This window comes from Rattus norvegicus, chromosome 13 (genome assembly GCF_036323735.1).
Source record: "Rattus norvegicus strain BN/NHsdMcwi chromosome 13, GRCr8, whole genome shotgun sequence".
Classification (NCBI taxonomy): Eukaryota; Metazoa; Chordata; class Mammalia; order Rodentia; family Muridae; genus Rattus; species Rattus norvegicus.
The window spans coordinates 79,801,705-79,829,551 of record NC_086031.1 but is presented as its reverse complement, the minus strand read 5'-3'; the positions used below and the strand labels follow the sequence as shown (position 1 = coordinate 79,829,551).

Sequence of the window (27,847 nt, the reverse complement as noted above, 5' to 3'; positions counted from 1 at the left end):
TCTGGACTGAAGTTGGAAGCCTCCGTGTATGTCCTTGCTGTTACCTTACCTCTCTTGTTTCCTAACTCCCTGCAAGTTCTAAGCATTAGGAAGCCAATTCCAGTCATTTGATCTGACCGCAAAGCTTCACCATTTGGATTGCTGCATTAGTGATTCTTAATCTCTAGTCTGAAGGCCCCAGCATTTAGTCTGCAGAGATAAAACTGGTCTATGTGAAAATTAATCTTTATGTAATACTTTCCTATAAGACAGAAACAATGTATGTGAGAAGGGTGGACTAGACATAACCTGTGAGGCCCATGAGTCATTTATGATTAGAAACTCCTCTACTCCAGTCAACTAGTCCTCAGAGAAGTCATGACCATATTTAGATTTGTGAAGAGATCAGTGGTGTTTGATCTTGTTCTGCAGTGTACAGGTTACTCAAGAGGAAGACAATGCGTGCAGCACTAATTTGTGTCTTTCAAAACCCTCTTCCTGAGCAACTCTAAGCGATCTATTCCAAGTTCCCAGTAAGAGCTATGCCAAATAGACTTCTGGTGTTGGCTAAAACTGGCAGCTCAGAAACCATGAAGTTGATTGGGAGGTGTATTAGGGCTCATTCATTCCTCTTGGGTTTCAGATTCAATTAGGTTTTTTTTTTTTTCCTTCTTGCTGTGATAAAGGATTTGACCAAAATACCTTAAGAAATGAAGAGTGTACTTTGGCTCACGGTTGAGAGGGATAAAGTCCATCATGACAAGGAAAGCATGGCAGCAGGAGAGGGAGGTGACTGGCGGCACTGAGTCCCCAACTGGGATCCCAGCCAATGGGTCATGCTGCTCACATTCATGGCGTGTCTTCCTTCCCCAGTCAAGTGTCTCTGAAATTGCCCTTAGAGACACAGCCTTTACAGACACAGCCAAGAGATATTTCCTTTTGACCACTGCAAGTCCAGTCACATTGACCATGAAATTAACCATCGCGTATACCATTACAAATGTGTATACCTCTGGCTGACTCAGATGGCACTGTCATTGACTTTGGGGATTGTGGAGTCAAAGGGTCTGAGCAAGGATGGGTTTCATGTCAGTCTGGCTGAGATGACACTCACCACAATGGCTATCGTAGTTCCTGCTTCTTCCCTAGACTACCAGAGATACAGTGTATTTAGACGGCTGTTCTAAAGTTTGGAATACGTGCCTTTTCAGTGTTCTCATAGCACACATGTGGCTCAAACATTTGCTATGACTGCCTAATAATTTTGGGTGTTTGTTTTTAAACACATGGAGATGTCTTATACAATAGCCTAGGTTATCCTGGAGCATATTGTATAGCTCAGAGCAGTCTCAAACTGTGACATAAGTGCTGGGATTATAAGCATGACCACTTTGCTGTTTGGAGTTGAATCGCTTAAAAACAACTCTATGTCGAAACCTTTCTAAAAGATTTCTGTGCTTTTATAAAGGGGTTTATGTTTTTTTATAATCTCCAGTAATGGGCTTTTGCCATCTGTAAACAGTTGGTTTTCTAGATTATTCTTCAGTCTCATTTGCATCCCCTACTGACCAGTGTGGTTAGGAAAAACTTAGTCCTACTTTATTTCAGGCATGCACATGCCCACACATACATGTCCGCACACTCACACGTGTGTGCACGCATAATCCCCAGGGATCTAGCAGATTTTACTGAAGGACCAAAGGCCAGTAGAGATAAAATAAGTGTAGCATTTACTTCAAGAAACACAAACAGCTTGAAAGTCACTATATCATGTCTTTACATTAAGGATTTTCAGACAGTCTGTCTTGTCTCTTGGAACTCTCTCCTGCTTCCTCTTCATTTAATTTTTTGGTTCATTTGTTCTCACTGTTCATGCATTTGAGGTTTCATCTTCTTGATTCTTAATTCCCTAAAGATGGTTCCACTTCGATCAGACTTTGATAACAGATATTCAGATAATGCGTAACCCTGACCCATCGACCATAGAGCCTGAGTGGCAATGAGTAAGGCAGTGAGGTTTCTATTTCACTCTTCACTCACAGCTGGAGTGGGTGACTTCTGGAGGATATCTGGATCCCCACTGCATTGTCAATGTCTACTTGCCCCTCTGTGATATGGTAGGTAACTTCTGCAATGCTTCTCTCTGCTTTTATTCCCAATGGTGGAACTCAGGAGCTCCCACCCCTTGTTATTTCTTTCTCACCTTTACTTAGGTGATAGCTGAACTGACCACTGATGCTCTCGTCTCCCCTTTCTTGGCCTCTATATTAGCAGGGAGGTTTGAGGAAGATATGTGTGTCCCTAATCTTAGACAGGCAAGTCAATCGAACAATCAATTTCCCTGTGTCTATTTTTTTTCAGAGAGGTACACCTATGTGTGGGTGTATTTTTCCCATAAGAATTTCTTATATCTTCACCTCACCAATGAGACATCTCTGTAAGCATGTACTGGCTGCTGTAATTGATATCCCTCCCCAATAGCAAAGTTATTTTTCTTTTTTTTGGAACTGGGGACCGAACCCAGGGCCTTGCACTTGCTAGGCAAGCACTCTACCACTGAGCTAAATCCCCCCAATAGCAAAGTTTTAATGACACATTTTATGCTTCTTTATGTCCTATCAGGATCACATGGGTTGGGAGAGTATATGTTAAATATTCATTTCTACTATGTGAAACTGTACAGGATTTCTAGACATTCCTCCCCAATACCATTAGTCTTTACACTACTAGTTATTACATTAGTTGCATTATTAATTTTTATATTCTACAGAATCCAGTTCAGAACAATGTGGAATCTTAAGCTAACCCATATCCTCCCCCAAACAATATATAATGCTCTTGAGTCATGGCAAGGGAAAGTCCACTTCTCAGACGTTATGGTTACAAAAGGTGTAAATGCCACAAATCCTTTCAGAAAGTGCTAGCATCTCAGTGGTCTGCATGTTCTCTGCAGAGCCATAAAAGAACAGGGCTCTGTGGCAGTGCCAAGTCTGTTTGACTTTCACAGCCTGCTGAGTCCTTGACCTCAAGCCTGCCTTGGAGTCTGCAGATGAAAAAGGAAATTTCTAAAATTGGTGATGAAATAGGAATAGTTTGGGGGGAGGAATTACCCATAGATTAACATATCTCACACAGGGAAACCACCACAAAACCCCATCTCTTATCAGATGGCTATGTGGGTTGGGAATAAAACTAAGAACAATGGTACCAGTGCTGAATAGGAGCCGGGTAAGGATGGGGAGCCAGGGATCCAAACTCACTGTCAAGGAGGTGTGTGAGGTGTGAAGAATTAGCACCAGTGGTTGAAGAAAGAGAAGGAAGGAAAGGTGGGCAAGGGAAACAGGGGGTGTTGGTGGTGAGACGATCTCTGGGAGTGAGGTGATGCCATCTCTGTGCAGTGTTTTGAGGAGTGATGGGCAAAGGAGGAAGCTGGGCTGTGTGACTTTATGTGTGGCTGGAGAGGAACATATCATAGTTAAGTTCTGAGGGAGGGGGACAAAGTCACAGAGCAGTCACCCATATAGAGTTGGACTTGGGCCACAAACCAAAGTGACAAATGGAATGTACTCCAATCACTGCTATATTTAGACTCCTTCATACTGAATGAAGTCTCCTGGACACTACCCCAAGCTGTGGTTTCCTTCTTCATTCTTATTACTGTAGTCAGCTCACTCTACATGCGTCTAACTGGTCTTACTCATCTATTGTGTTCCGCGAAGACAGGGATGGCATCTGTTCCGCTCTCCATCTCATGACTCGATGTGGCTCGGTAGGTATTTGTTGAACGGATGCACATATTAAGGAAATAGCTCTCAAGCATGTTAGCACATGGCTTTACTCTCAGCACTCAGGAGGCAGAAGCAGGCAGATCTGAGTTCGAGGCTAGTATTTCCTGATTCTGACTGTGCGCATGGGCTGAGACAGTTGAGGGGACGGTGTGTCACAGGCCCTACCTTCAGGGTGAAGTAGAGTAGCAGTGGAGTGGCGTACACAAAAGTAAGACACAACGAAGACTGTGCCCATCGAGCAACCAAGATGCTCGCGGAGAGATGGCGATGCCAGGCCTGGCCTGCAGCCGTCAGTGACAGTGACAAGGACTATCAATAAAACAATTTGTCATTTTAACAGGAGATTTGTGTGGAGCATGCAGGTGAAGGCTAGTTTTTGCTTTTGACTGTGGAGTGGAAACCAAAATCAGAAATGGTCTATGATCTTCTTAAAGTGATATTGTCAATTTTTCCCTCTGGAATACAGATTTTTAAAAAAAAAAACACTTTTAGAACAGATCTTGAAGAACGAGAATTCTTTCCTTTTCTTACAGACAGAGGATATCTAGAGCTAGAAACTGATGAGGGAGATGAGCATTTAGGGAGGAGAGAACACTGTGAACAAGGCCATAGCTGCTGAACATCCTGAGACTGGCTCACAGATGGGAGTACACCAGGGCCGGGGAGGGTGTGGGACATCTTATTCCAGTCCTTTCTTTATGGAAAAGGATACTGGGATTCTTGGGAATCTAGCTACCCTGTTGGCAGCCATGTGTCTGGGTAATGTTAGAGGATTACTTAGACCAAGCTAATTGTCTCTGAGAACATTGAGGATACCCAGTAGCCCCATGGCAGAGCACCCTGGGAAGTGGTTTCTATGATTTCCAGCAGTCAGGAAAACTGAAGCTTTAAAGGGCAGGACAATTATCTCACTTCACACTGTGTCTGATGAGAAGAGCTGGGACTTAATCCTGGGGTTTTGATGATTCAGAGCTTCAGCTCTTCCGTGGCATTCTGTTAAGCTCTTCCCAGGTCTTTCACAGAGATTTTGAAATCTGTTGCTAGGAAACACAGGCTAAGGATCCCAGTACCAAAGCAGCCAAGGAGCTGGAGGCTTTCATTCTATGATTTAGAATCACAAAGCAGGGAAATGATTTTCTGTCACACTATGAAGTTCCACATCAGGAACTCTGTTGACCCAAGCAAACCATTGTTTGTTAGTTTATTTATTTTAGTTAAAATGTTTTAAAAAAGTTTACAGGGAAACGCTTAAATATCATTCTCAGTGGAGACAACTCATTTAATTGTGATTTTTTTGGGGGGAGGGGGGCCAGCTTTCATTGTAAACTCAATTTGAGTTTTGAGCACATGGTGATCTGAACATAGGAGCAATAATAGTATCAGCTAACACATACCCTGTGCTGTATTCAGTTTGGTCTAGCCTGTGCGCACATCACTATGTGTGTTCTTTCTACCTTGTATAGAGCTGGGCATACTGAACAATAGTTAGAAAACCAGTGAGTGATGGATCCCATGTGTAATGGAGGGCAGTCTTAACCAGTTGTAAGTTTGGGGCTCAGGGTGGACCACGGGAAATATCAATGGATCGTTAGAGTCCCCACTAAGAGGTGGAAAAGATCTGAGTTGGCTCATTTTACGAACTTCTCTTCTTCTACCCCAGGTATGGTCAACTGTGGCGTTATTTTTATTTCTGAGAACTTTTCTTGCTCTAGTTTAGAAGAGTGCGGGGAATCCTGTCACTGTCTTGGACACCTGCAAAGTCTCCTGCCGCTCTATCTTAGACTCAACCAGTCTCCCAGCTGCCATCTTCAGTTAAAAGTTGCCTCCTGTCAGATTTTACATGCGCAGAGTCATTAACTTGTGGGCTTCTGTTTGCAGGGAACCGTTGGAGGGCTCCTGCACGGTTTGCTGATGCTATTTGATGGACGTGTATTCTACCAGGATATATGCAAACATACCCTGCCTCAGCACCTTCTAGTCATTTCCTCTGTCTGAGGTTGATTGATTAAAGTTCCGGGAAGTAAAGAGGAGAGAAAGGTAAATTGTCCTGAGAGCCAAATGCCTAGGAAGGACCAAAGGCAGTAGTGGTAACACCCTTAAAGCCCTGGATGAGGGCTCCTAGCACCACCAATCACTCTTTAGCTGCTGAAGAATTAAAGTCCTGGGATAAGGGCTCTATCTTAGTTAGCATTTTACTGCTGTGAACAGACACTGTTACCAAGGACAACATTTAATTGGGGCTGGCTTACAGTTTCAGAGGTTCAGTCCAGTAACATCAAGGTGGGATACATGGCAGCATCCAGGCAGGCATGGTGCAGGAGGAGCTGAGAGTTCTACATCTTCATCTGTTAGGAGAAAACTGAGTTCTAGTCAGCTAGGAAGAGGGTCTTTTTTTTTAAATATGTTTTGATAGCACAATGTTTCTTTCTTTTTTTTCTTTTTCTTTTCCATCTTTATTAAATTGGGTATTTCTTATTTACATTTCAAATGTTATTCCCTTTCCCGGTTTCCATGGCAACATCCGCCTAGCCCCTCCCCCTCCCATTCTATATGGGTGGTCTCCCTCCCAATCCTTCCCCCATTACTGCCACCCAGGGCTTAGGAAGAGGGTCTTAAAGCCCACACCCATAGTGACACACCCACTCCAACAAGGCCACACCTCCTACTAGTGCCACTGTCTGCGTCAAGCATATCTGAACCGTCACACAGGCTCCCACCACCACCAATTGTTGTCGAGCTGCTGAGGAATTATCCCTGTCATATAATACCTGTGACTTTTGAATGCCAGCAGTAAGTTTCCTCTGTCCTCTTTTGCTAATAATACATTGCCACAGGTTGGCTAATTTATAAATAAGAAAGGGTTACTGTGGTTCATCCAGTGATGGTTCTCCTTGCTGTCAGGGTCCCCACGTGTAATAGCCCATCACATGGAAAGAGATTAGAATGGGGCACGATAGATTAGCCAAAGTCACGTATATAGCACAACCTCCCCTGAGACAACCTGTCAACCCATTAGTCTGTATGTCACGTGCGTGTATCAGTGTAGTAGTGAGGATGAGCTTCTAATCGCTTTCACTGGTCCCATCTCTTGCTATCTCATAATGAGAAACTTCAACATGAGCTACACAGCAAATTCAAGCAACGGAGGTCAGCGTCTGGCTACCCCAGGAAATGCCCACGGGATGGGTATCCAAGTGGGTCTGGGCTCAGGCAAGGCTAAACAGATTTTTGTGGTATCTAATGCAAGCAGATGGCTCTGTCCTCCTTTTAAAACTAAAGCACTGTCAAATGCTAAGGGACTCAGAGTCACACAAGAATGGAGTGTACCTGTGGGCAGTTGTTTCCTGTCGTGGCTAAGAAGGACCACAGAGCCTGATACAAAGTGTGTTGTAAGCAGGGAGAGGAACAGATGTTGTGGGGTTTACTCCTTGTTATAAGGGATTATTGTGTGTAGATCTGAGTGCCAAGGGACCCCAACCTCAGCCTGATGTTCCCTTGGCTTTGAAGTTCTTCTCTCAACTCACATTTAACTAAATCTTGTTTGCATTCTTACCTTCACCAAATAATTGACCCTCCGATTTCCGTCGGTTTCTCTCCTTATGTGAGGCATCCAGGAGGCCAGGGGAGAGCAGGGCAGATGGGTTTCCCTCTTGACCTTTCCAGATGCAATACAGATCAGGATGCTTGGAAGCCCACTGAGTAGAGAACTCTTCCTTTACAGGCTGCATCCCACCTCGTCTTGTCAGACCAAGGGTATGACTCCCCACTGTTTCTTCTCTTTTTGACAGATTAATCCCCTTGTGTCTACAGAGTTTGTTCTTCCAGGAGTCATGCCATGAGCCATTCAAATACCTTCTACTATTGTCATAATAGAGGGACCGTGTATTAGTAACTTTTTTTATGATGGGGACATAGACATAAATAACTTAAGCGGGGTGGTGGTGGTGGTGGTGGTGGTGATGGTGTTATTTGGCTTACAGTTTAAAGGATGTCAGTCTATCTTGGAAGGAAGGGCACGGCAAAGCAGAGCGTTTTAGAACATGATGGACCAGGAAGCAGAGAAGGGGATTCAGGAATAGGCTAAGGCAGACAGTCTATAAAAGCACGCGCCCAGTGAAATATTTTCCCTAATTAGAGCCCACTGCTTGCCATTTACCATGTCTCAATAATGAATAGTGCCTTCATATTGTGAATCCAATGAGGGAAATTGATCTACTGATTAGGGAAGAAGGATCATGGTCTATCACTGGAAAGTATTGCACACACACACACACACACACACACACACACACACACACACAGAGAGAGAGAGAGAGAGAGAGAGACAGAGACAGAGAGAGACAGAGACAGAGAGAGAGACAGAGAGACAGAGAGAGACAGAGAGAGACAGAGAGAGACAGAGAGAGACAGAGAGACACACAGAGAGAAAGATCCTCCATCAATCCCCTGCAAGTCTCTTAATTATGTCCATTTGACAAAATCAACCACCTAGGATGGCCTCTTTTGTTTGACCTCTGTTGCTATTATGAGGTAGTGTGAGTACTTGCCTTATAGGAGTTGAACCAGTTGAAGTGGAAAAAGCAACTTAGCCTGGGTTGCCTGAGTCTGTATTGCAAGAGTCAGGATGATTTCTACTTGGCTGAATTCTTGTCTTGGCTTTCTGGAGCCATCAGGAAAATAAAAATAAAAATCAATCAAAGGAGAATGTCCCCCTGTTCCACTGATGCTTCTCTTCACCAGCTTCTCTGTGGACCAAAGTCTCCCGTTACCTAGGCAACCTTCTCCAGGACCCATGCTCTCCATTGCAGTTACAAAATGAATGTTAGGGTTGAGTTAAAATGGTAAGATCAAGAACATCGGGGGCTTGCAGTTGAGCATGAGATAGGCAGGCTACTCGATAAGAAGGACAGAGCTCGGAAAAATAATGAAGTGAGTTCTCATGGGTTCCGATTGGCTTTTGGGAAGAGCTGCCCCACCTAAGCACACCAAAAGCACTGCTGTCCTTTTACCTGGTGAACTCTGTATCTAATTAATCTAATTGTAATAGACGTAGTTGCAGGCTAAGTACAGCCTCTAGGAAAGCCTTTGCCAATTCCAGAAAGGAGGGTACCCTCCAGGAGTGTGCACAGGTCAGAGGAATGGTAGTCTAAGACTTGTGAATTCAGAAAGTAGAGGCAGCCCTTGGATTCTGCTATTCAGAGCTGTGTGCCTTCCATTCTTGAGAGTGAATGCATGTTCTGCTTTTGCTTTCTTGGCTGTTGAAGAAGCTCAAATAGTAGCTCATTGTACCAGGCTCGACATGATATGAACTCTTCTCCTCTGAGAGCACAGACATAGATTACCATGGCCGTGATTGGCAGGAACCCAATGGAAGAACAGCTCCTGGTTCCTAACTCTACCAAGAATGCTGTTCTAGCTTGATTTCTGCCTCCCCAGCATCTTTTCCTCTTCCCAATTTTCCAATCAGCATCTAAGTACAAACTGCTGCTTCGTATTCAAAAGAAGTCTTCTTTGAAAATCCATGTCCCTGACTATTGGTCCATTCCTCCGCTCTCTTTTGTGCCTAGGTTCTTCAAAGGCCTTGTCTCTAACTGTCTCTACTTCCTTTTTATCACCCTCTGTCCCCAATGCACTGCTATCAAGTTTCTTTTTCCTGCATAACACAGAGAACAAAGTGAAAAGCAGACTTGCTTTGTCAAGGTCAGAGGTTACTAGGGTGAGGATTTTTTTCTCTTTGATCGGATTAATCAAAGCTTATAACCATCACCCTGTCATATTTTAATCAAGACCTTTAGGCTTCACTAAAAATATCTGTTGATTTGGGTAACGATGCTATCATGCTGTCAAGCACCATGTTCCAGATACTGTGGTCAACTCTCAATTTTATTTCCCTTAGCTGGGCACGTTCAGTAAGTGAATCTCCTCCTCGTTCTGCCTTTCCTGCCTCTGGGACACCATTTTCTTTTCTGGAACAAGTGGGAGGGAGCTTTGCTCTCCCCCGTGTCCTTCCTTCCTGCTTTCACATCTTTGAAGGCTGATCTCAGCATTCGTTGACACTCAGGTTTAAGGATTCCATTAACTTTCCTGTCTTTACTTTTTATTTCTTTTAAACTGGCTCTCCCTTTGCCGCTTAGGCAGGACTGGCAATCCTCTTTAAAGATGTGTGCCATACGACTTCGTCTAACCTATCTTCTCTAACATCTCTGTAGTAGGTGGTAACCTAAGATTTCATGCACTGCAGTTTGGCTGACTTGTCCTACAGTACTCTCTCACATTGATTATGTAGCAACCATAGCCATCTCTGTGATGGCCTGTGGGTCCATCCGGGACCCAGTCAGGTTTCTTCTTTGATGTCACCACCTAGCATACCATTTTGTGCCCACCTAGCCATGGTGGTCTTCTTGGCCCTTAAGCCCAGTGAACTTGTTTCTGTTCTATCTCAGTGTCTTTGCATACGCTATGCCCTCCCAACCCCCACCCCCGAGGGATTTTCTTCTCTTGTGTTTTCCTATGGTGTCACTTTATAACGTCTGTTCAAACTTCACCTTTCGGCTTTTTCCCGATAGCCTTCTTCCTTAAGTCCAACAAGACCACCACCACTACTACCTCTCTGTTCCCTTGATTCTGTTTTTCTTTATTCCTTAACACCACACACCTCTGTGTTTCCTGTCTCACCCACTTTAAGATTTCATCTTCAACACCTAAATAGTTAGGACATGGTATAGGACGTGTTAGTTATTTGTTGAGTGAAAGGATTATGAATTAATTGCTCGCCTCATCAATTATATCATCGTTTTTTAAAAAGAAATGTTTTAGTGTCAATCATCAACCATAAGAGATAAAAGAAAGAAAAACAGTAAAAGTCTTCCTTGATATAGAAAGATGACAAAAATAACCACCCAAAAAACAAAAAACATTGACATATCCCCACGTGAAGGGACATTTGTTTATATCCCTCTGTTTGAGTCACCCACAGCAGGAGAAGCAAATTGCCAGCTTACAGCCCGAGGACTTTCTCCAATGGACCTGTGCTCAGGTGCAGCCTGGACCCTGATTTATGCTGCAGAAAATAGCTTCAAGGTGAGTTGGTGTGAAGTAAAATTTTGGTTTATTATGTAAAGGACAGTCAGTTCACACTCAAAGGACAGATGTAGCTTCATATAGTCTCATATATGTTAATTAGTCTCATATATGTTATATATAAAATTTCTGTTACACACACACACACACTTATGTTACAGAATTTTTAGAGAAGAGAGGATAGACAAACTCATGTAGCACCCATCTGTAAAGGGGATTGTCACAAGTCTGAGGCCTGCCTAAGCTCCAAGATGAGAGTATGTCTAAAAGAAGTAAGAAGTAAAGTATATGTATTCATCTATATGATTTTGTAGTTTTTGAAGTTATATTGCTCAAAGGATGTAATCTATATCTGAGTTCAAAACATTTCAGTCATTGTACAGATAAGAAAGGAGAGCTGATAAAATTACAACACAGGCAAAAATTGGTCAAAGGAATTCTTTGCATGCGCAGGTCCCACAAGGTCAAGACATGGTTTGACTCTGAATGTGATTGATGAGAGTTTTGTCTGTGAGATTTTCAGCCAGTGAGAGACCTGAGCCAGGTCCAGGGAACTCATGAACTTCATACCTTTTGAATGTCTCCTTGTTTTTTCCTGTCATTCTACCCTACCTCACTATGGAGACTATTATAGTCACAATATAGAGAATTTATCATCATAAAGGTGATTTTTGAAGGATACTCAGTAGGATAGGAAAGTGCTTACATCACAAAGCTAAATGAATGAAGAAAGAGTCAGCCGCAGGGTTTCACCTAACTGATGACTTATGGCCAACAAATGCTCTTGCAAAGTTCCTGAAGCAAGACTACCCTGACTTCTCCTCTGTTGAGGGTGTTATAACACCTTGTTTGTCTTTGTATGATAACAAGGGGACAGTTAATGTAATATTTGATACTGTGGACTTTGAGGTTCAGTGGGCTGTGGGCTGTGTATAAGACTATTCTTTAAAAAAAATCTTTTTTATTGTTCTTTGCAAATTTCAGATTGTGCCTTGTACCCACCCTCTGCCCTTGCAACCTCCCTCCCCAAAAGAGAACAAAAATCTCATTGTGGGAGCTGCAGTGTGTCACAGTGTGTCCCACAGTATAACCCTCGGTCTACACTTCTTTGCTTGCAAATGTTCATTGCAATGCTCATTAGTTCAGTACGAGGCCTCTGGCTTCTGTTACTCTGTAAACATTGGAATCTGATCGGGACTCCTCTTGGATATCCTGTTGTCACCCATTATCATGGAGATCCTGTAGTCTTGGATCTGTTGGACCGACCTCTTAATGCACTCGAGCAGTTTATTGATGGAGTAAAGGTTGAACTGGGTCGATTTGAAGCCCTGGATCTGGGCCTGAGACATATCTGAGTTGGTTAGCCTTCTGCCTCTCCTGCTCTCCCACTCCCACATCCTCCAGCTCACGCTCACTGACACACCTCCGCCTTGCTGTCCAGTCAAGGCGTAGGGCCTATTCTCCTGCTCTCTTAAGTGTTGCAGCCAGTGAGGGACAGGTCTACTTCTCCATTCTCATGACCCCAGGGCCTGCCATAGGTGGCAAAGGAAGAGGTAGGGAGAAGGGCATCTCTCTCTCAGCAGACAAGAGGCAGGGTCAGGGCCAGCTTTCCTGCAACCCGACACGTAGGGACAGCTCTTCCGGGCTGTTCAGGCAAGGCGCAGAGGCTGCTCTTCCAACTGCTACAGCAGGTGAGGGGTTGGGATAAAACTATTCCTAACCCAACTTTGTGAGACATATGAACTCCAGTAAGTTGCTCCACTGCCTTGTAAAACAACAATGATTACTTTAGATTTCCCCCCTTTTCTTCTTTCAGTTGCTAGAAATAATATTCTAGGTGTGGGCACTATTTGAGAGTTCCCGGAATCCTGCATAGCATTCTATGCCGTCTTCCTCCACTGCTCAGTGATATTGTTGGTTGGAGGTTTGCCTGGTATTTCAAGGCACTTCTGCTGCCCTGCTCCTTCAATGTCACATCATTTAATGTTGATGGCCTCATGGGCTAGTTTATGTCTGTCCTCCTCTTCTCTGGGTGTCTAACTCACTAGCTTTATTTCTAATTAGAAAGGTGCTTTAAACTATTTTTGGTTGTGCAACCGATGATAAATGTGGCCCCTTTCCCTTTCCCCAGTGACTCTTGGTCTTATAGAGTTTGGGAAAAAAAAAATCACTCCAGCCACAACGATTGTAAGGGTTACTAGAGGAAAGAAAACAGTAACTTCTGGGACAAGAGACGGTCCCTTCTCTATCAGCCAACTACTTACTTGTTAGGCTTAATTTTCTCAGCATGTGTTATCTCAACACATGTAATATCTGAGCTGGTCTGTAAAACAAGTCCCAAACCTCCAGGCTGCAACAGGAGCACACCTTCAAGGTGTGATTTCCTGTGGTTGCACAGTTTCATTAACTGCTTCTTGGGTAAAGCAGATCAGGTGACCATACCAGAAGCCTGAAGAATGAAAGAAATGAAAATCCTGTGGAAAAGGCAAGACACAGACATGATCGTGCATGGTGACTCTTCCCTTGTGTCCCACATTATCTCCTGAGTTCTCCCCTTCTGATGCTACTGTGCTGGCCTTGGCATCAGATGTATGTCACAGCTCCCCCTAGTCTTTCTTCACCTAGGAGGCCTGTGGCGGAAGTCAGGAGGCGCTGCAATGAAGGGCTGTGTGGTTTCCAAGCAGGCAGCTGTGGGTGTGACCAAGTGAATGGGTACTCATCTGTCAGCTCAGTGGAATGGGGAGAACAATGACTTACCACTCGCTGTGGTGGTTTTCCCTTGCAGACTACCTAACCTCTTCTAATTCATACTACCTAACCTCTTGTAATTTTATACCGTCCCAGCCTTTGGGCCACTTCTAAATGTCACCATGCTCTCTCCTGCCTCCCCCTCATTCCCTTCCACTGACCTTTTAGGGCATCTTATGGGCAGGGCTTTTATTTAAGGGGTAGGATATGAACCCCCTCCACACTGGGGGGGGTGTAGTAGGGCTAGAAACCATGTTGAATGCTTAAAGGAAACACATTCTTTATAAAGTAATCTCCTTCTTGATTTTCTGTATATAACAATGTGGACATTCTCCCTCACTTCTCAGTCTTTCGTGTTGATCTGAAGGGTGACAGGAAATGTCACCCCGCTGAGCGTTAATGGCTGAGTTCATCACCTTTCAAAGACTCTCCCATTGTATATCAGACTCTAACTCAGTCATATGCATGGATGTAATGAACTGAAGAAAAAAAGACCTCATTGGCCAAATTTTTAGAGGGTTTCCTGCATTTGTTTGGAAGAAATCCTTTGATGAAGTGCCTAGATTGGAGGATATGACTTCAGGACATATTCAAGCAAAAATAAAAGTTCTCCCTTACTTCTAGGCCCCGTAATTAAGAATAGAATGGGAGAAGAAAGCTCATGGGAGACTCTTGGGAGACTCATGGGAGACTGTTATTAGGGGTGTAGGGTCATTTTAAGGGTTCCAGGGAGATTTGAACCTAGGAACTTTGGCTCGTTAGACAAGTGCTCTACCACTATATTCCCAGACCTCTTTTCGTTTTGTTTCATTTTTTTCCTTTTAACTTTTAAATATAGAGGTAAGGTCTACACAGGCTGGCCTTGAACTCATTCTGTGGCACAGATAGGCCTTGAACTTGTCATCCCCCTGCTTCAGTCTCCTGAGGGGGTAATAGCTGGGATTGTAGGTCTGTTCCAGCAGGATAACCTCTGATCTTTTAGAACCTTGATGGGAGAATTTTTCCTGAAATCTTTAGAGCTGAGTGTATTGTGGGCACTGGTGTGGAGTTGACTTAGAAGCCGTTAAGTACAGGCAGCCACTAAAGGTGGAAGACACTACAAGAAAAAGCCTCTAAGGTATAGAGAAAGAATTTTGAAATGACAGATCTGTGATATTGGGTGTTAGAGGGCCAAGAGGATACTGTAATGACTTTGAGGCCTCAGCAGGAGAGTGATTTAGTTTCTGGGAGAAGTTTGACATTTTCTCTGTGATAACACATATCTTAGTTAGGGTTTTACTGCTGTGAAAAGACACCATGACAAAGGCATCACTTACAAAGGATAACATTTAATTGGGGCTGACTTATAGGTTCAGAGTTCCAGTCTACTATTATCAAAGCAGGAAACACTGAAGTATCCAGACAGGCATGGCACTGGAGGAGCTGAGAGTTCCACACCTCCATCCTTCTGTCTTCCAGGAGGCTAGGAGAAGGGTCTCAAAGCCCACCCCTCACAGTGACACACTTCCTCCAACAAGGCCATACCTTCTAATAGTGCCACTCCCTGGGCCAAGCATGTTTAAGCCACTACAGCATAGAACTTTACTTCATAACTCAGGGTTATGGTCTCTTTTGGTCACCTTCTTGATGTGATTTTATGTAGACAGTGTCCTTTGAAGGTCTATCTATTAAGGGCATGGTACCAAGAGTAGCGATATTTGGAGGTGATGTGGACCTTTAAGAGACAGGAGTCTATGGAGAAGTCCTTAGGTCCCCAGAGGTGTGGTCTCTGAGTGGATTGTGGAGCCCTAGTCTCTCAGTTTCCTCTGCTTCCCAGCCTAAGTTCATGAGCAGTTTGCTCCAACATCTCTTTACCCTGTCTAGTAGACACCTACATTAGAGGTCCAAAGTGATGAGGTCCCATGATCTTAGACTGGAACCTCCCCTAATTTCTGAATAAACCTTTCTACTTCACAAGTAGCCTCTGCCATGCATTTTGTTACAGTGATGAAAATTTGACTACTAAATTCCTTTTACTTACTGAATGGGTCTAACACACCAGTATAATTTTAAAATTCTAAGTAGAAAGCACACAGGTTATTTCATCCTTCATGCTTTTCTTTAAGTTGAAAATGTTGCCTTTCTTTAAAAGAAACGATATGTAAAGATATATGTAATTGTCCCATTTTCCTACTTTTTCCCCCCAACTAGAGACATGATACCAAATAACCACTAATCAGAATGCAAATCACCCAGGGTCTCATTCTTACAAATTGTCACCAAAGTCCACAACCTGAGTAGTGGCAGTTGTGGCGGGACAATTGTGACAGGTACCCCCACCAGGCTGAGAACCACGTGGGTTTGTCTAAGCTGCAGGCAAATCTTCAGAACCCTTTGAAGTGCCTCGTGTGATGAGGCTGAGACACAGAGAAGGGAGAGATCTGACAAACCATCAATGTCTAGAAAGTAAAAATGCTGGTTGAGAACCAGGGCTGTGGGGTGACTTCCCTCAAGTCTACTCCAACTTCTCCATGTCATTTATGCCCATAATATGTAGCCTTGGGATGTAAGAATCAAGTCAACCTCAGTCAATAATTTTCTACTCAATACCTCATTTGTCTCAAGCAGTGGTCAATTCTGCAACCATAAAAATGAAAAAAAGAAACCAAGTCATCTCTCTAGGGGATTATGGTCCTTTAAAAGTGAACTTACTGTACTGGAGAACATTTCCTCTGTGGGTTAATTAGCCAGATACCTGAATCATGGACCAGGGAGACTGGTTTCAGGCTTGTGCCTGAGGGTGTTGTATCATCCTTTAGTTGTCAGTAGCAGTATGTATTGGAAACATGGCATCCTTCGCTTCCTAGCAGGGTCTCTGTCTAGCGCAGGCAGCCTAGAGATTGTATGTTGCCTGAATCAACCTTTAAATTGTTTCCTCAGGAAGTTTGGCTTTGGCTTGGAACAAATTTTGTTTTGTTTTGTTTTTTGATTTCCCAGGGCTGTTGTGTTTCATAGGTAAGCTTGGAAACTTGATATCTGCATCCCGGTGAGGAGAGAAATGGAAGCTGGCCTTCGGTCAGAGAGTTCCTATTTCGATGCTCTGTTTACAGGACCTTGGGAGGGCAACCTTCTCCAATTTGTCCAGAGGGGAGACTGCTTTACATTTTACATGAAGGTGGTGGAAACGGGCAGATGGCATTGCTGACCGAAACGCTCTCCCAGATCAGTGCAACCCACAGCGCTTATGTTTACTGCACAGGACCTCTTGGAAAACCAGGGACCATATGTTTAGCCTAAGAGGGAAATGACTCAGAAAATATGTTTATGAAACTTTGAAATGTTAGGACAAGGGAGGATTTTCGAAAGCACAATGTTTAACCGTCTAATTTTCCATGCGTAAAACAGAACCTTGCACATTTAGAACTTCGTGGAAAATTCAGGATTATTTTGTTTGCTACCCTTCCTTCTCTTATAGGTGAAGCTGGCAGTGTCTGGAGAGGGGACTACAGAGTCTGGAGAAGTGACGTCAGCTTTCTAGAGGACCTAGCTTCCCAGGTTGTTAGACTTCCCAGCCCGTCCTTCTTGTTTGGCTGTGTTGATTGCCTTGCAGATGGCTAGTCGGGGAGTGCATCCAGACTCAGAACAGTGACAGGATTGAAGTGGTATAAAATGTGGCAGGAGTTACGTCAACCGCATGAGGCCTGATGTTTTCATTCCTTCAGGATTTCAGAGAACTCCGCAGCATGCCACTTTTCCGCACCCACCTAATGAGCTATGCATGACCACTCCTCTTAGTGTTGTCAGTTTAACCTGGAGGGAAGCACCCTGGTAGTCTGATAGCACCATCTATTTGGGGGGTAGGTGATCAGTAAGATGGTGAGGTGCCCACTTGGAGGCCTGGATTTGCCACAGGGTGACTAATTCAGGCAGGTCACTTCATCCTGGTTCCATCCGGGTCTTTTCATAAACAAAATGGACACGGTCATGCCCACTTTATCCTCTATTACAAGGCTCTGGGAGCAGCGCATGAGTGGAGCGTTGTGGTACCAAAGGGCTTTACAGAAAGCACATTCCTAGATGGCTGGCTATAGAGCTGTCAGGATGTGAGGACAGAGGCAGAGCAGAGCAGTGGGTAAGACTGATGAAAGGTTCAGATGCTGTCCTAGAGATTCCTGGCACTGGAACAGGAGTGGGAAATATAGAGGGATGGGGATGAAGGCTCCTGTCGCCTGCAGAGGCAGTGTGTGTGTCTTTGGCTTCCTACTAGGTCTCAGAACTGTAAGAATGGGACTTATAAGAACGGGATTCCCAAGCAACGTGTAAGCCCAGACCCTTAAATCTAGAGTCTCTCTCATAGGCTCACTACAAATAAATATAAAATGGGAATGCAACAGGGGCTAGATTCCTCTCATACATATACATACACATATACATCATGAACATCATGTATATTATATACATATACATTATACATGTACATGTAATAATATATAATCATCTACATATACATCATATATACATACATGTACATGTACACATACTTATACATATACATGTATATGTACATATACATATGCATCATGCATCGTATGCATCATATAAAAATATAGAAAGAAGAAGGAGAGAGGGAGAAACTAGAGAAAAATCCTCTATGTGTCCACATGTGCCCGAGCGAGCCTCTCTGTGAAAGAACAAGGGAAACGGCCTTTGTGATTCAGTCTTCTCTGGTCCGTCAGCTTTCGAGTGGTGTCTTAGAGGAGGTAGGCATGGATGCTTAGGATGGAGAATGGATACATGTGTCTGACTGTGTCTTCTCTGTGCCACCCTTATTGTAATGCTTTCTTTAATGCGAAGAGTTAAAACAATCCAGTGTTCACCTCTTCCCTTCACCATACTGCTTCAGAGGATAGTCCTGGTAGGAGGAAGGAGGCAGGAACATTTCCTGCCAAAAGTCTTTGGAGACTTTTCACAGAGATTACATTCATTTGGAGGAAAGCAGGTTCCTTATAATGTTTGTCATTCATTTCATAAATGCCTTTTGTATCCTCCGGGAGAGTTACCTATTCCTATTATAGAAAGCAATCTGGATATATTACGGAATGGATGCAAAATTGTCATGAATTTTAAGGCAATTTGTGAGACTTCAGAGAACTCCATACTGACATATTGTAACTCACTTTCATCAAGATCTTGCCTTTGGAGGAATTAATTTTCTTGCCCTTAAGGTTTGTGGAGTATTGCCCTTACATAGTTTCCTCCAAGAGGGCTCTGCCTCATTTGAGTAGTCATTTCTGTAAGCTCTAAAGTCAAATCAGTTGGGTTCAAATCCCAGTCAGTCATTTATTAGCTGCATAAACTTAGGCAGGTGCCTTAACCTCTTCACATTTTCAGTGGTCTGTGATATGATGAGGAATTAAGTGAGGTAATATATACCATCTGCTAACGGGGTGAGCACTTAGAGAATGAGGCCACTGTTATGAACAATTTGAAGCTATGTTTGCTATAGTCTAGCACGTGAAAATATATGTATGTGTTGGTATCTGTAAGTGAAAGGAGAGAGGAAATTTTTCTCTGTCAGACAGCACCTCAGTCTTGTGAGGCAACTGTAGTACTAAATTATTCATTTTAGTCTCTGTTCAAAATGAGTGGTTTTTTTTAAGTCACAGACAGGAGGGTAGAGAGAACCATCAAGGAAAGGAATTGAAATGGCTCTAAAAGGACACAATGAGACAATGGGATGAAGGAGACGCAGCATGCTATTCAGCACGCACTGGAAAGGTAATAAAGAGCTCTACAGGGAGAATCACGAAAGCTTTGTGACCTAACAATACGACCTGGGGGGAAGGCAGGGCTCCTGACTTGGGAGACAAACTGGGTTACAGATACTTGGCAGAGTTTTGACTACTTTCGACTTGGGACAAAGGCAGAAGAAACAGCAAGAAAGAATTGAAGAGTGGTTTATTATGTCTGTGTCACAAAAGGGCAGGAAACCACAACTCTGAAGACTTGGAGGACTTGGCTAAGGTAGCACCGTGAGCAAGCAATGGTGATAAAGTTGGGGAAAGTGAGGGCAGGGGAGGGCAGCTGGGACTGCAGAGTTGCCTAGAAGTCAAAGCCCTTCCCATTGGGAGAAGCCTGCTGCACGTGTGACTTGGAGGAGACGTCGGTTACTCTGCCACTGGAACTTTGAGTGAATGTTTGGGACCAAGCCAGAGACCAAACAGAAGCAGCGGAAAATGGGTAGAGAAGACTTAGTCTAGGCCCAGAGGCAAATTTCCTTTTGGTTTTGAAATTATCAGGGATTTCTCTAATTGTTGAAATATGGGAGTGGAAAATTCCCGTTATTATGTGTTTGTGAGGCATCCCAAATAAAGCCATTCTTTAGCCGAAGAGGCAGCAACTATTATGGATGCCACGGAGATAGTATTGGTTATTTCTTTCCATTGTGTACACAGGGAGAAAAATCAACTGTCAACCGGCTTGTCAGTATGAGCAGTTAGAAGTGACATGATTGGAAGCATTAAGAACCAGGAACACAGGACAATTTTCTGAGGGACGTGCATCGGTGAGTTCAAATCATTGGAAAGATATCAGTGGATGTGGCTGATGTGTTGGGTGTGATATTGATTGTTAAAGTTCTTACTGGGCCCAGTCCCACAAGTCCATCCTGTTTCTACTACCTGAAAGTGAAAACAATGTTCTCCCTCTTTGCCCTACTTTCACCTTCAGCTACAGCCCTTTATCTCTTTAAGTCTCTACTGTGACACTTACAAGATGAGTGTGGTCTAGAATGTTCCCTCTAAAGAGTTGACTATGCTGTCACTAAGTCTCCCAGGCCTTTCTGAATCCCCTTCAGTAAGCTTTCTGATCCCTTGTGTCATTTATGATCCTCACCTTGCTCAAGTCAGCTGTTGTCTTGTGTTTGACTGCTGTGACCAGACACCATGACCAAGGCAATTCTTATAAGGACAACATCTAATTGGGACTGGCTTATAGGTTCAGAGGTTCAGGCCAGTATCATCAAAGCAGGATCATAACAGGGTCCAGGCAGTCATGGTGCAGGCTGAGCTGAGAGTTCTACACCTTCATCTGAAGGTTGCTAGCAGAATACTGGCTTCTGGGCAGCTAAGAATAGGGTCTCAAAGCCCACACCCACAGTGACACAAGTATTCCAACAGGGGCACACCTTCTAATAGTACCATTCCCTGGGCCGAGCATAATATACAAACCATCACAGCTGTCATTTCCACGTCCGTGTTTTCTGACGCCCCACATCTTTTGACAGAGTTGCTCACCCCAGTCCTGTATTCTCTCATCTCAGTCTCCAGAACATCGCAACAGGCTGGTTCCCCCCTCCTGACTGCATCTCCTTCCTCTTCATCGTACAAACTGAGGGCTCAGCATCCTGAGGTCTCTCTTTGGGATTCTCTGTTCTATCAGTTCTCACTGCCCGTGTGTTTTGCCCAATACCTTGACTTTAAATGCTGTGCATATTCCGAAGACTCTGAAATGACCATTTCTAACCCGGACATTTCCCCTGGACTCCTGATCTATAGATAACTACTTGACATGCCCATTTGGGTGTCTATTAATCATCTCAACCTAACGTGTCCTAAGCTGAGTTCCTAACACCTCTCCAGAGAGAAACTCCAATATTTCCCTGTCTACCTCGGCAGTCGTTTGTCCCTGAAAAGCCAGATTTTCCCATGAGGCTTCTTCTCTTTATACATGTCTGTGTATCTGTGTGTGGCTGAGTGCATTTCTGTGTGCAGTTTCGAAGTACCCAAAGAAGCCAGAAGAGGGTGTCAGATCTTCCATAACTGGGATTAACTGTGAGCTGCCATGTGGGTTCTGGGGATCAAACCTGGCTGTTTTGTTTTGTTTTTTGAACAGCCAGTGCTCTTAATGGCCAAGCCATCTCTGCATCTGAAGCTTGCTTTCCAAGAAACCTTATCTAAACTCTCACTTACTCCTTCCCCAATATTGTGTTCTCTCTGACATTCTTCATACTTTCTCCTTAATGCTTACCTATTTTGTGGCATACAGTATATTTGCTATATAGGCTTGCCTGTCCTCCTTCTTTCCCACACAAAGTAAAGGGTTTTATTTAGCTACGTAGCCATTTTGTTCTTGCTGTAGGCCTCAATTAGTATTTGTGGTAGAAATGAGTGGAACTAAGTCATAGGTACTGTGTCTCAGAACTCCAGTCCACCCTGTCGCTCCCAAAGAGAGACATTTACAAGAATTCTATTATCTTTTTAAGTTGAATAATTTTTGCCATTAATAGCTGTTGGGGAAATTATGGGCTCAGGACTCCAAGACCAAGGTCTTAGCACAAAGGAGAGTTATTTGCCCCAGAGAGACAGGGGGCAGGGAGTAAGAGACAAAGACAGGAGATGAGGAGAAGGAGAAGGGGAAGGGAAAAAGTTTAAGGGGGCAGGAGTATTTGTCCTAGAGGGACAAAGGACTACATCTGGATAGAGGAGCAACAGATGTAGCCCATAGGAAAATGGTGGCTTATAGAGTTAAAGGGGGGAAACCCCATGTCAGAATGTGGTGTTTAATTTTAACTGCACATGTTAATTAGGTGAACCAAAGGGGGATTTTGATTGCTGGACTTTAATACTTTGAAAGCTGGACCTTGGTAGTCAGCCTCAGGAAGAGGAAGCAGCCAAATAAAGGAATAGACATTGATGACAAGCTTTAGGCACGTGATCTAATGGTTTTTAGCAAGGCAGAGGAAGTTGGGGAGGAGGACAAGGCCTGCCAGAGCTGTGCTCACCACACTGAAGCTGCCAGAGTCCCTTCAATAGCCACAGAACCATTGCAATCTTTAGCCTACAGACCTTTCAATTATCTTAAATAACACCAATAATCATAGTTATCTGTTTCAACCATTTACTAAGTGCCTATTTAGATACCACTGAATTGTTACTATAGACCTTGTGTTAAATTGTTCTAACTTAACAGCCTCATGATTCTGCTAGTCACAAAAATCTCTCTGGACTCTGGACTCTTCTGATAAAGGAGAGAGCATCACACACACCTCTGAGTCGTTGGAACCTGTATGAACATTCAATATATGCATAAATTTTGATTCTATAACAATGAAAAATTTCGCTAGGAAGACTAGTTGTATTATGTTGTATTATTTGCCAATTTTGAATATTTGCTGTCCATCCATCACAGTTTGGGGGATGAGACTAGCATTCTCAAAGGAAGCTATGGATGGCAGAGTATGATTTGAACATGCGTGGATGGTTTTAACAGACTTTCTATAGATGCAGAGCCTCAAACAGCCAGTTGTAACCCACCTTTTATAATCTATCATTGCACACAAAGTTCTTCTCAGGCAGCTTTTCTTTCTGGTATCACGCTTGGCAGCCAGCATTGGCTTGATTTTGAGTGTTTAGTTGGGAGGCTGACTTCGTTGTGGTGATTTGTCTAAGATGATGCTGTGAGGTAGAAGTGCTTCTGCACTTTCTTTCTGATCCCTCACCAGCTCTCTTTTTCTGTAGCCGGGGAGTTTCTTACATACCATTTAACCTTGTCTTGGCTCTTTGCCACGCTGGTGCTCCCAGCTGAGTTCAAGCTGCTTTGTCTCCTAAAACATCAACACATAGTCTCCTGCCATTGTGAAGGTGTACTCTGAGACCAGCAGGATGTACAGATCTTAGAGAAATCCAAGGTCTTTTTAAAGTCTCTTACACTCAGTGAGATGACAAGATGCTCAAGTTTCGTGAGTGCCCCCAAAAGCTGAACCTTTGAATAGGAATCGGTTAAATCAGCAACTCATCTTGAGGGTTCTGTTGTATGCTTGATGCTCAAGGGAACGGGAAGGAGCCCTGGTTTCGGTGGGGTGACTGGCAGTATTGACAAAATTCTCTTGCCTAGGACTCTGCTTTCCCTGCAGCTGTTCACAGACTTCAGCTGTGGCTTCTAAACCCTTTGAGGTCAAAATACACATGTACTGGTTTTATCTACCTCCTTCTTTCTCCCTCCCTTCCTTTCTTCCTTTCTGTTTTGTTTCTTCGGGTCAGGATATTACTATGTAGCCCAGATTGGTTCTCAACTCAAGGTCCTCCTGCCTCAGTTTACTGAGTTCTGAGAGTACAGTCAAGATACTACCACTGCTGGGCTGGAGAGATGGCTCAGCGGTTAAGAGCACCCGACTGCTCTTTCAGAGGTCCTGAGTTCAATTCCCAGCAACCACATGGTGGCTCACAACCATCTGTAAGGAGATCCGATGCCCTCTTCTGGTGTGTCTGAAGACAGCTACAGTGTACTTATATATAATAAATGAATAAATAAATCTTTAAAAAAAAAAGAAAAAAAAAGATACTACCACTGCTGACTTCCTGCTCCTTCCTTTAAAAGGTAAAGCACTTTGTTACTCAAGCCCCTCCCACCTCTGTTCTCTTGGATTGTCCACTGACACCTGTCACCTCCCCATCCTCCCCGTGTCACTGGGACTTTTTCTGGAACCTTGGAATTAACTCCCATGCTTTTTCTGAATAATCCTGCCTCCCTCATTGAGACCATTCTGAGTGATCCGTCCTTCAAAGATCTTTTCTTTCCCATCCAGTCTTACTAGGGGAGATGTCTCCTCTCTGTTATCCCTCTGAACTCTTTGCTCTGGGCAGTTATTAAACTGTTCTGTTTCGATTCATTCATTGTCCTGAGGGATATCACAGGGTTTAAAATGGTTAAATGCTCAATAAAGCATTGATTCTGAGGAGTGAGTGAACTGTAGGATTTGAGACAATGGTTCACACAATATTTTTAATTGTAAATATAGTCTATGGCATGGAAGATGGAACTTAATACACAGTAAATATCCAGAAGCTTCAGAAACACAGACTCAACTCTCGAACTGGACCACAAGCCCCTTGTACCCTTGGGGATGGACAGGGTGGTCTGCATGTTTTAAGGGATGTCTGAACTCACCAGATGCCATGAGTATTCTCAGAGTGAGCTGTGAGGTGTTTTAACAACAGTTTCAGGACCATATAAAAGCAGCTGTCTTGGTAACATCAGCTCTTTAATTAGACTTAAGGCCTACTCATCAAGAGGGCAACCATGCCTGGTTCTGGAAACCATGGATCTTGGAGGAGAACCTTTATTGTCACCTTACTTAGCTGGCATCGTTCTAAATATTTACCCTTATACCCACAGAAAATGTGGCCCTCACCTTTCATCAAAGGAACTTCTCTTTGTAAGTGTAACAGACAGAGACCATTACAGAAAACCACACGGGATCAAAATGCAGAAACTAAAGAACGGTGTGGTGAGACCCCAACTGCTACCTCTACCACCCAGCTGCTGCAGCTAAGACACAAAGAACACCACAGAAGGGAAATGGCATGGTCTTTTAAGTATCAGAAGGACAGGAAATTCCTGTAAGATGTATGTTCTAGAAATGATAGGGAAGTCTCAAAAACATGGCTGCCTAAACAATACCTAGACAGGATTACATCACCAGACATGCTAACACGGAAGGGGGAAATCCCAGAGTCCCAATCCTAACTAAACAAGTAACTATAAACAACCAAGGAATCCTGAGAGTAAGAGAAACAATCTTTCCCAGGAAGGATCTCCCCCAAACTGGTTATCTAAGAGCAAGTGGTCAGTCCTAAAATCATATGTATATAGGTAAGATTATACAGGCCAAGCCATTATAATGTATATATTTAGGATATTTAGGGATATGTAATTAAAATAAGAGGCCATAGGGGTGTGTGTGTGTGTGTGTGTGTGTGTGAGAGAGAGAGAGAGAGAGAGAGAGAGAGAGAGAGAGAGAGAGAGAGAGGGAGGGAGAAAACAAAGTGGTATGTCATGGTTGGAGAGAGAAAAGAAAGGGAGAAATATTATATTAATTTCAAAAAATAAAAAATAATTATTTTTAAAAGTAGCTATCACGGAAGTCATGTAAGTATCAGAGGAAAGAGTTTATCTTTTTTCTATGCACTCTCCACAGAATACATTACCTAGAACACAAACTGAATCGGATGCTGTAGCCCACCACCGTGAACTGAAGCTTCATGAAGAGAGACTCATGTGACCCTCGTGTGGAAGCGAATGGAACAAAGACCAACTTTTCCATTTGGACCCCTGGTTTCTCTCGAATGCAGTTGTCCCATCCTCAGCCTTTGAATGAAATGACTGTGCTGGTGGTCCCACGCCCAGGGGAAACATCCTGTCCCCTAGAGGACCCTCAGTCTGTTGGAAAGTGTAATGAGTAAGACTCAGTGAGCAGCAGAGGCTGAGAAAGTTGGGGGCCAAGGAGCAGGTCAGAGTTTCCCCACTTCTGCTTTTAACTCTCCTCCACTCAAAATAGAAACTATTTCCACCTTACTCCCTGTCCCCAACCTCAGCTTCAAGGTGGTCTACCACAAACACTCTGAGTGACAGTAGGGGAGTCACCAACTCTCCTGTGAGTCTGCACACCAAGCTGAGGAAACGGAAGCCTAGAAAGGCCAAAGAAAGTACTGTGTTGACCTTTTACAATTATTAATTAATTAAATACATATGGGTGTTTTATCTGCATTTTGTTCTTAAAGCCCTAGCATCCCCTGGGACTGGGGTTACAGACAAGTATACGCCACCATGTGGTTCTGGGAATTGAACCCAGGTCCTCTAGAAGTGCAGCCAGTGCTCTTATCGCACCCCTTCTTGGCTTTACTCTTTGGCTGGCATGAAAAAGAAGTGAAATAAATTGGGGGGCGTCTCTGAAAGCAGCACACTGCTCCTCATGCATCTGAGTGTAGTAGAGGAACAGAAGTATCAATGATGCGAAGGGGTTGCCTGGGGAATCTTTGAGTATGGAAAGCAATTTGTGCTTTCTGCTTCTTAACCTGCCACTAATGGTTACACAGACATTCTGAATGTAACACCAAATGAGAGAAAGAGAGCAGATGAGATTATTCCCCAGAAAGAACCTATGTGCTTACTAGGTAGGAAAAGGAATTGAGAGGAACTCTTTTCTTCTTCTTCTTCTTCTTCTTCTTCTTCTTCTTCTTCTTCTTCTTCTTCTTCTTCTTCTTCTTCTTCTTCTTCTTCTTCTTCCTCTTCCTCTTCCTCTTCCTCTTCCTCTTCCTCTTCCTCTTCCTCTTCCTCTTCCTCTTCCTCTTCCTCTTCCTCTTCCTCTTCCTCTTCCTCTTCCTCTTCCTCTTCCTCTTCCTCTTCTTCTTCTTCTTCTTCTTCTTCTTCTTCTTCTCCTCCTCCTCCTCCTCCTCCTCCTCCTCTTCCTCCTCCTCCTCCTCTTCTTCTTTTCTTCTTCTCCCTTCTTCTTTTTTCCTCCACCTCTTCTTTTCTTCTTTTCTTCCTCTTCCTCTTCTTTTCTTCTTCTCCTTCTCCTTCTCCTCCTCTTTCTTCTCCTCCTCCCCCTCTTTCTTCTTTTTCATCTTCTCCTCTTCCTTCTTAATTTTATTGATAAGGAATGAGAGAATGGAAGAAATGCTCAGCTGCCTCCTGTAGATAGCCACAAATGTTGAAATATTTAACTGTTCACAGACTGCACAGTAGGAAGGAGATATAATAGGTCCCAATTAAGAGTTGAATGGGATAAGGGACAGTGTCTCTAAGGGGCATGGACGTGGCTATTAGCAGTCTCATTTGTTGTCCACAGGCAGGACAACAGCTGCAAGATGGCAGGTAAGGAAGGGTACCAGAATATACTGGGTAGCAACACTAGTAAACAGATTTGAGAGCAACCAAGATCTGGATAAAAGCAGTTAGAGTCAGAGAGTCATTCTGCTAGTGATATAGGAGAGAAGCAGTTAGAGATAGAATCTCATTTCGAGGGCAGTAGCAGATTAGTTCAGAAACAGACATTTGATCATGGACACTCTCGGTCTCCCAGGAAGTTCTGAGTGGACCCAAGAGATTAAAGTCCAATCTGGCTGGGCTTTCAATCAGGGAAAATGGAGGCTGATATACTATGTGGTTCTTCCTGGATGAGGCAAAGGATGCCACTGTTATTCTGCTGCAAGAGAAAAGGAGCTGAAAAGAGAAAATGCTCGACTCACTGACTTCATTCAAGCTGCTATCAGCTGTTTCCCTTCCTGGTGTGGTTGCCCAGGACGTCTGTGAGCTAACCTTACCCACCCATAATAATCCTGCCTGAGCTAGCTCTACAAGGTTTTCTATTATTGCATCTAACACCATCAGTTCTTAGCTCAATTTCTTTGCCTCAGCAAAGTTCTCTCTCTCTCTCTCTCTCTCTCTCTCTCTCTCTCTCTCTCTCTCCTTTTTCCTTCCTTTCTCCCTCCCTC

General features: G+C 43.7%; 1 long non-coding RNA gene across 8 annotated transcripts in view; it reads left to right on the top strand.

Annotated features, from left to right (window-relative positions):
- The window catches only part of LOC120096302 (uncharacterized), a 61,706-nt gene extending 35,592 nt beyond the window's left edge, over positions 1-26,114 (top strand). For 6 of the 8 annotated variants that reach the window (XR_010057278.1, XR_005492607.2, XR_010057279.1 and 3 more), the window contains exons 4-8: positions 5,646-10,847; positions 17,050-17,129; positions 19,235-19,352; positions 20,030-20,139; positions 25,552-26,114. This is a non-coding gene — a long non-coding RNA (uncharacterized LOC120096302). Of the gene's footprint in view, positions 1-5,645; positions 10,848-17,049; positions 17,130-19,234; positions 19,353-19,389; positions 19,599-20,029; positions 20,140-25,551 lie in introns of those variants that run through there. The other 2 variants (XR_005492606.2, XR_595534.4) reach the window with 2 other exon arrangements.
- The last annotated feature ends 1,733 nt before the right edge of the window (positions 26,115-27,847 follow it).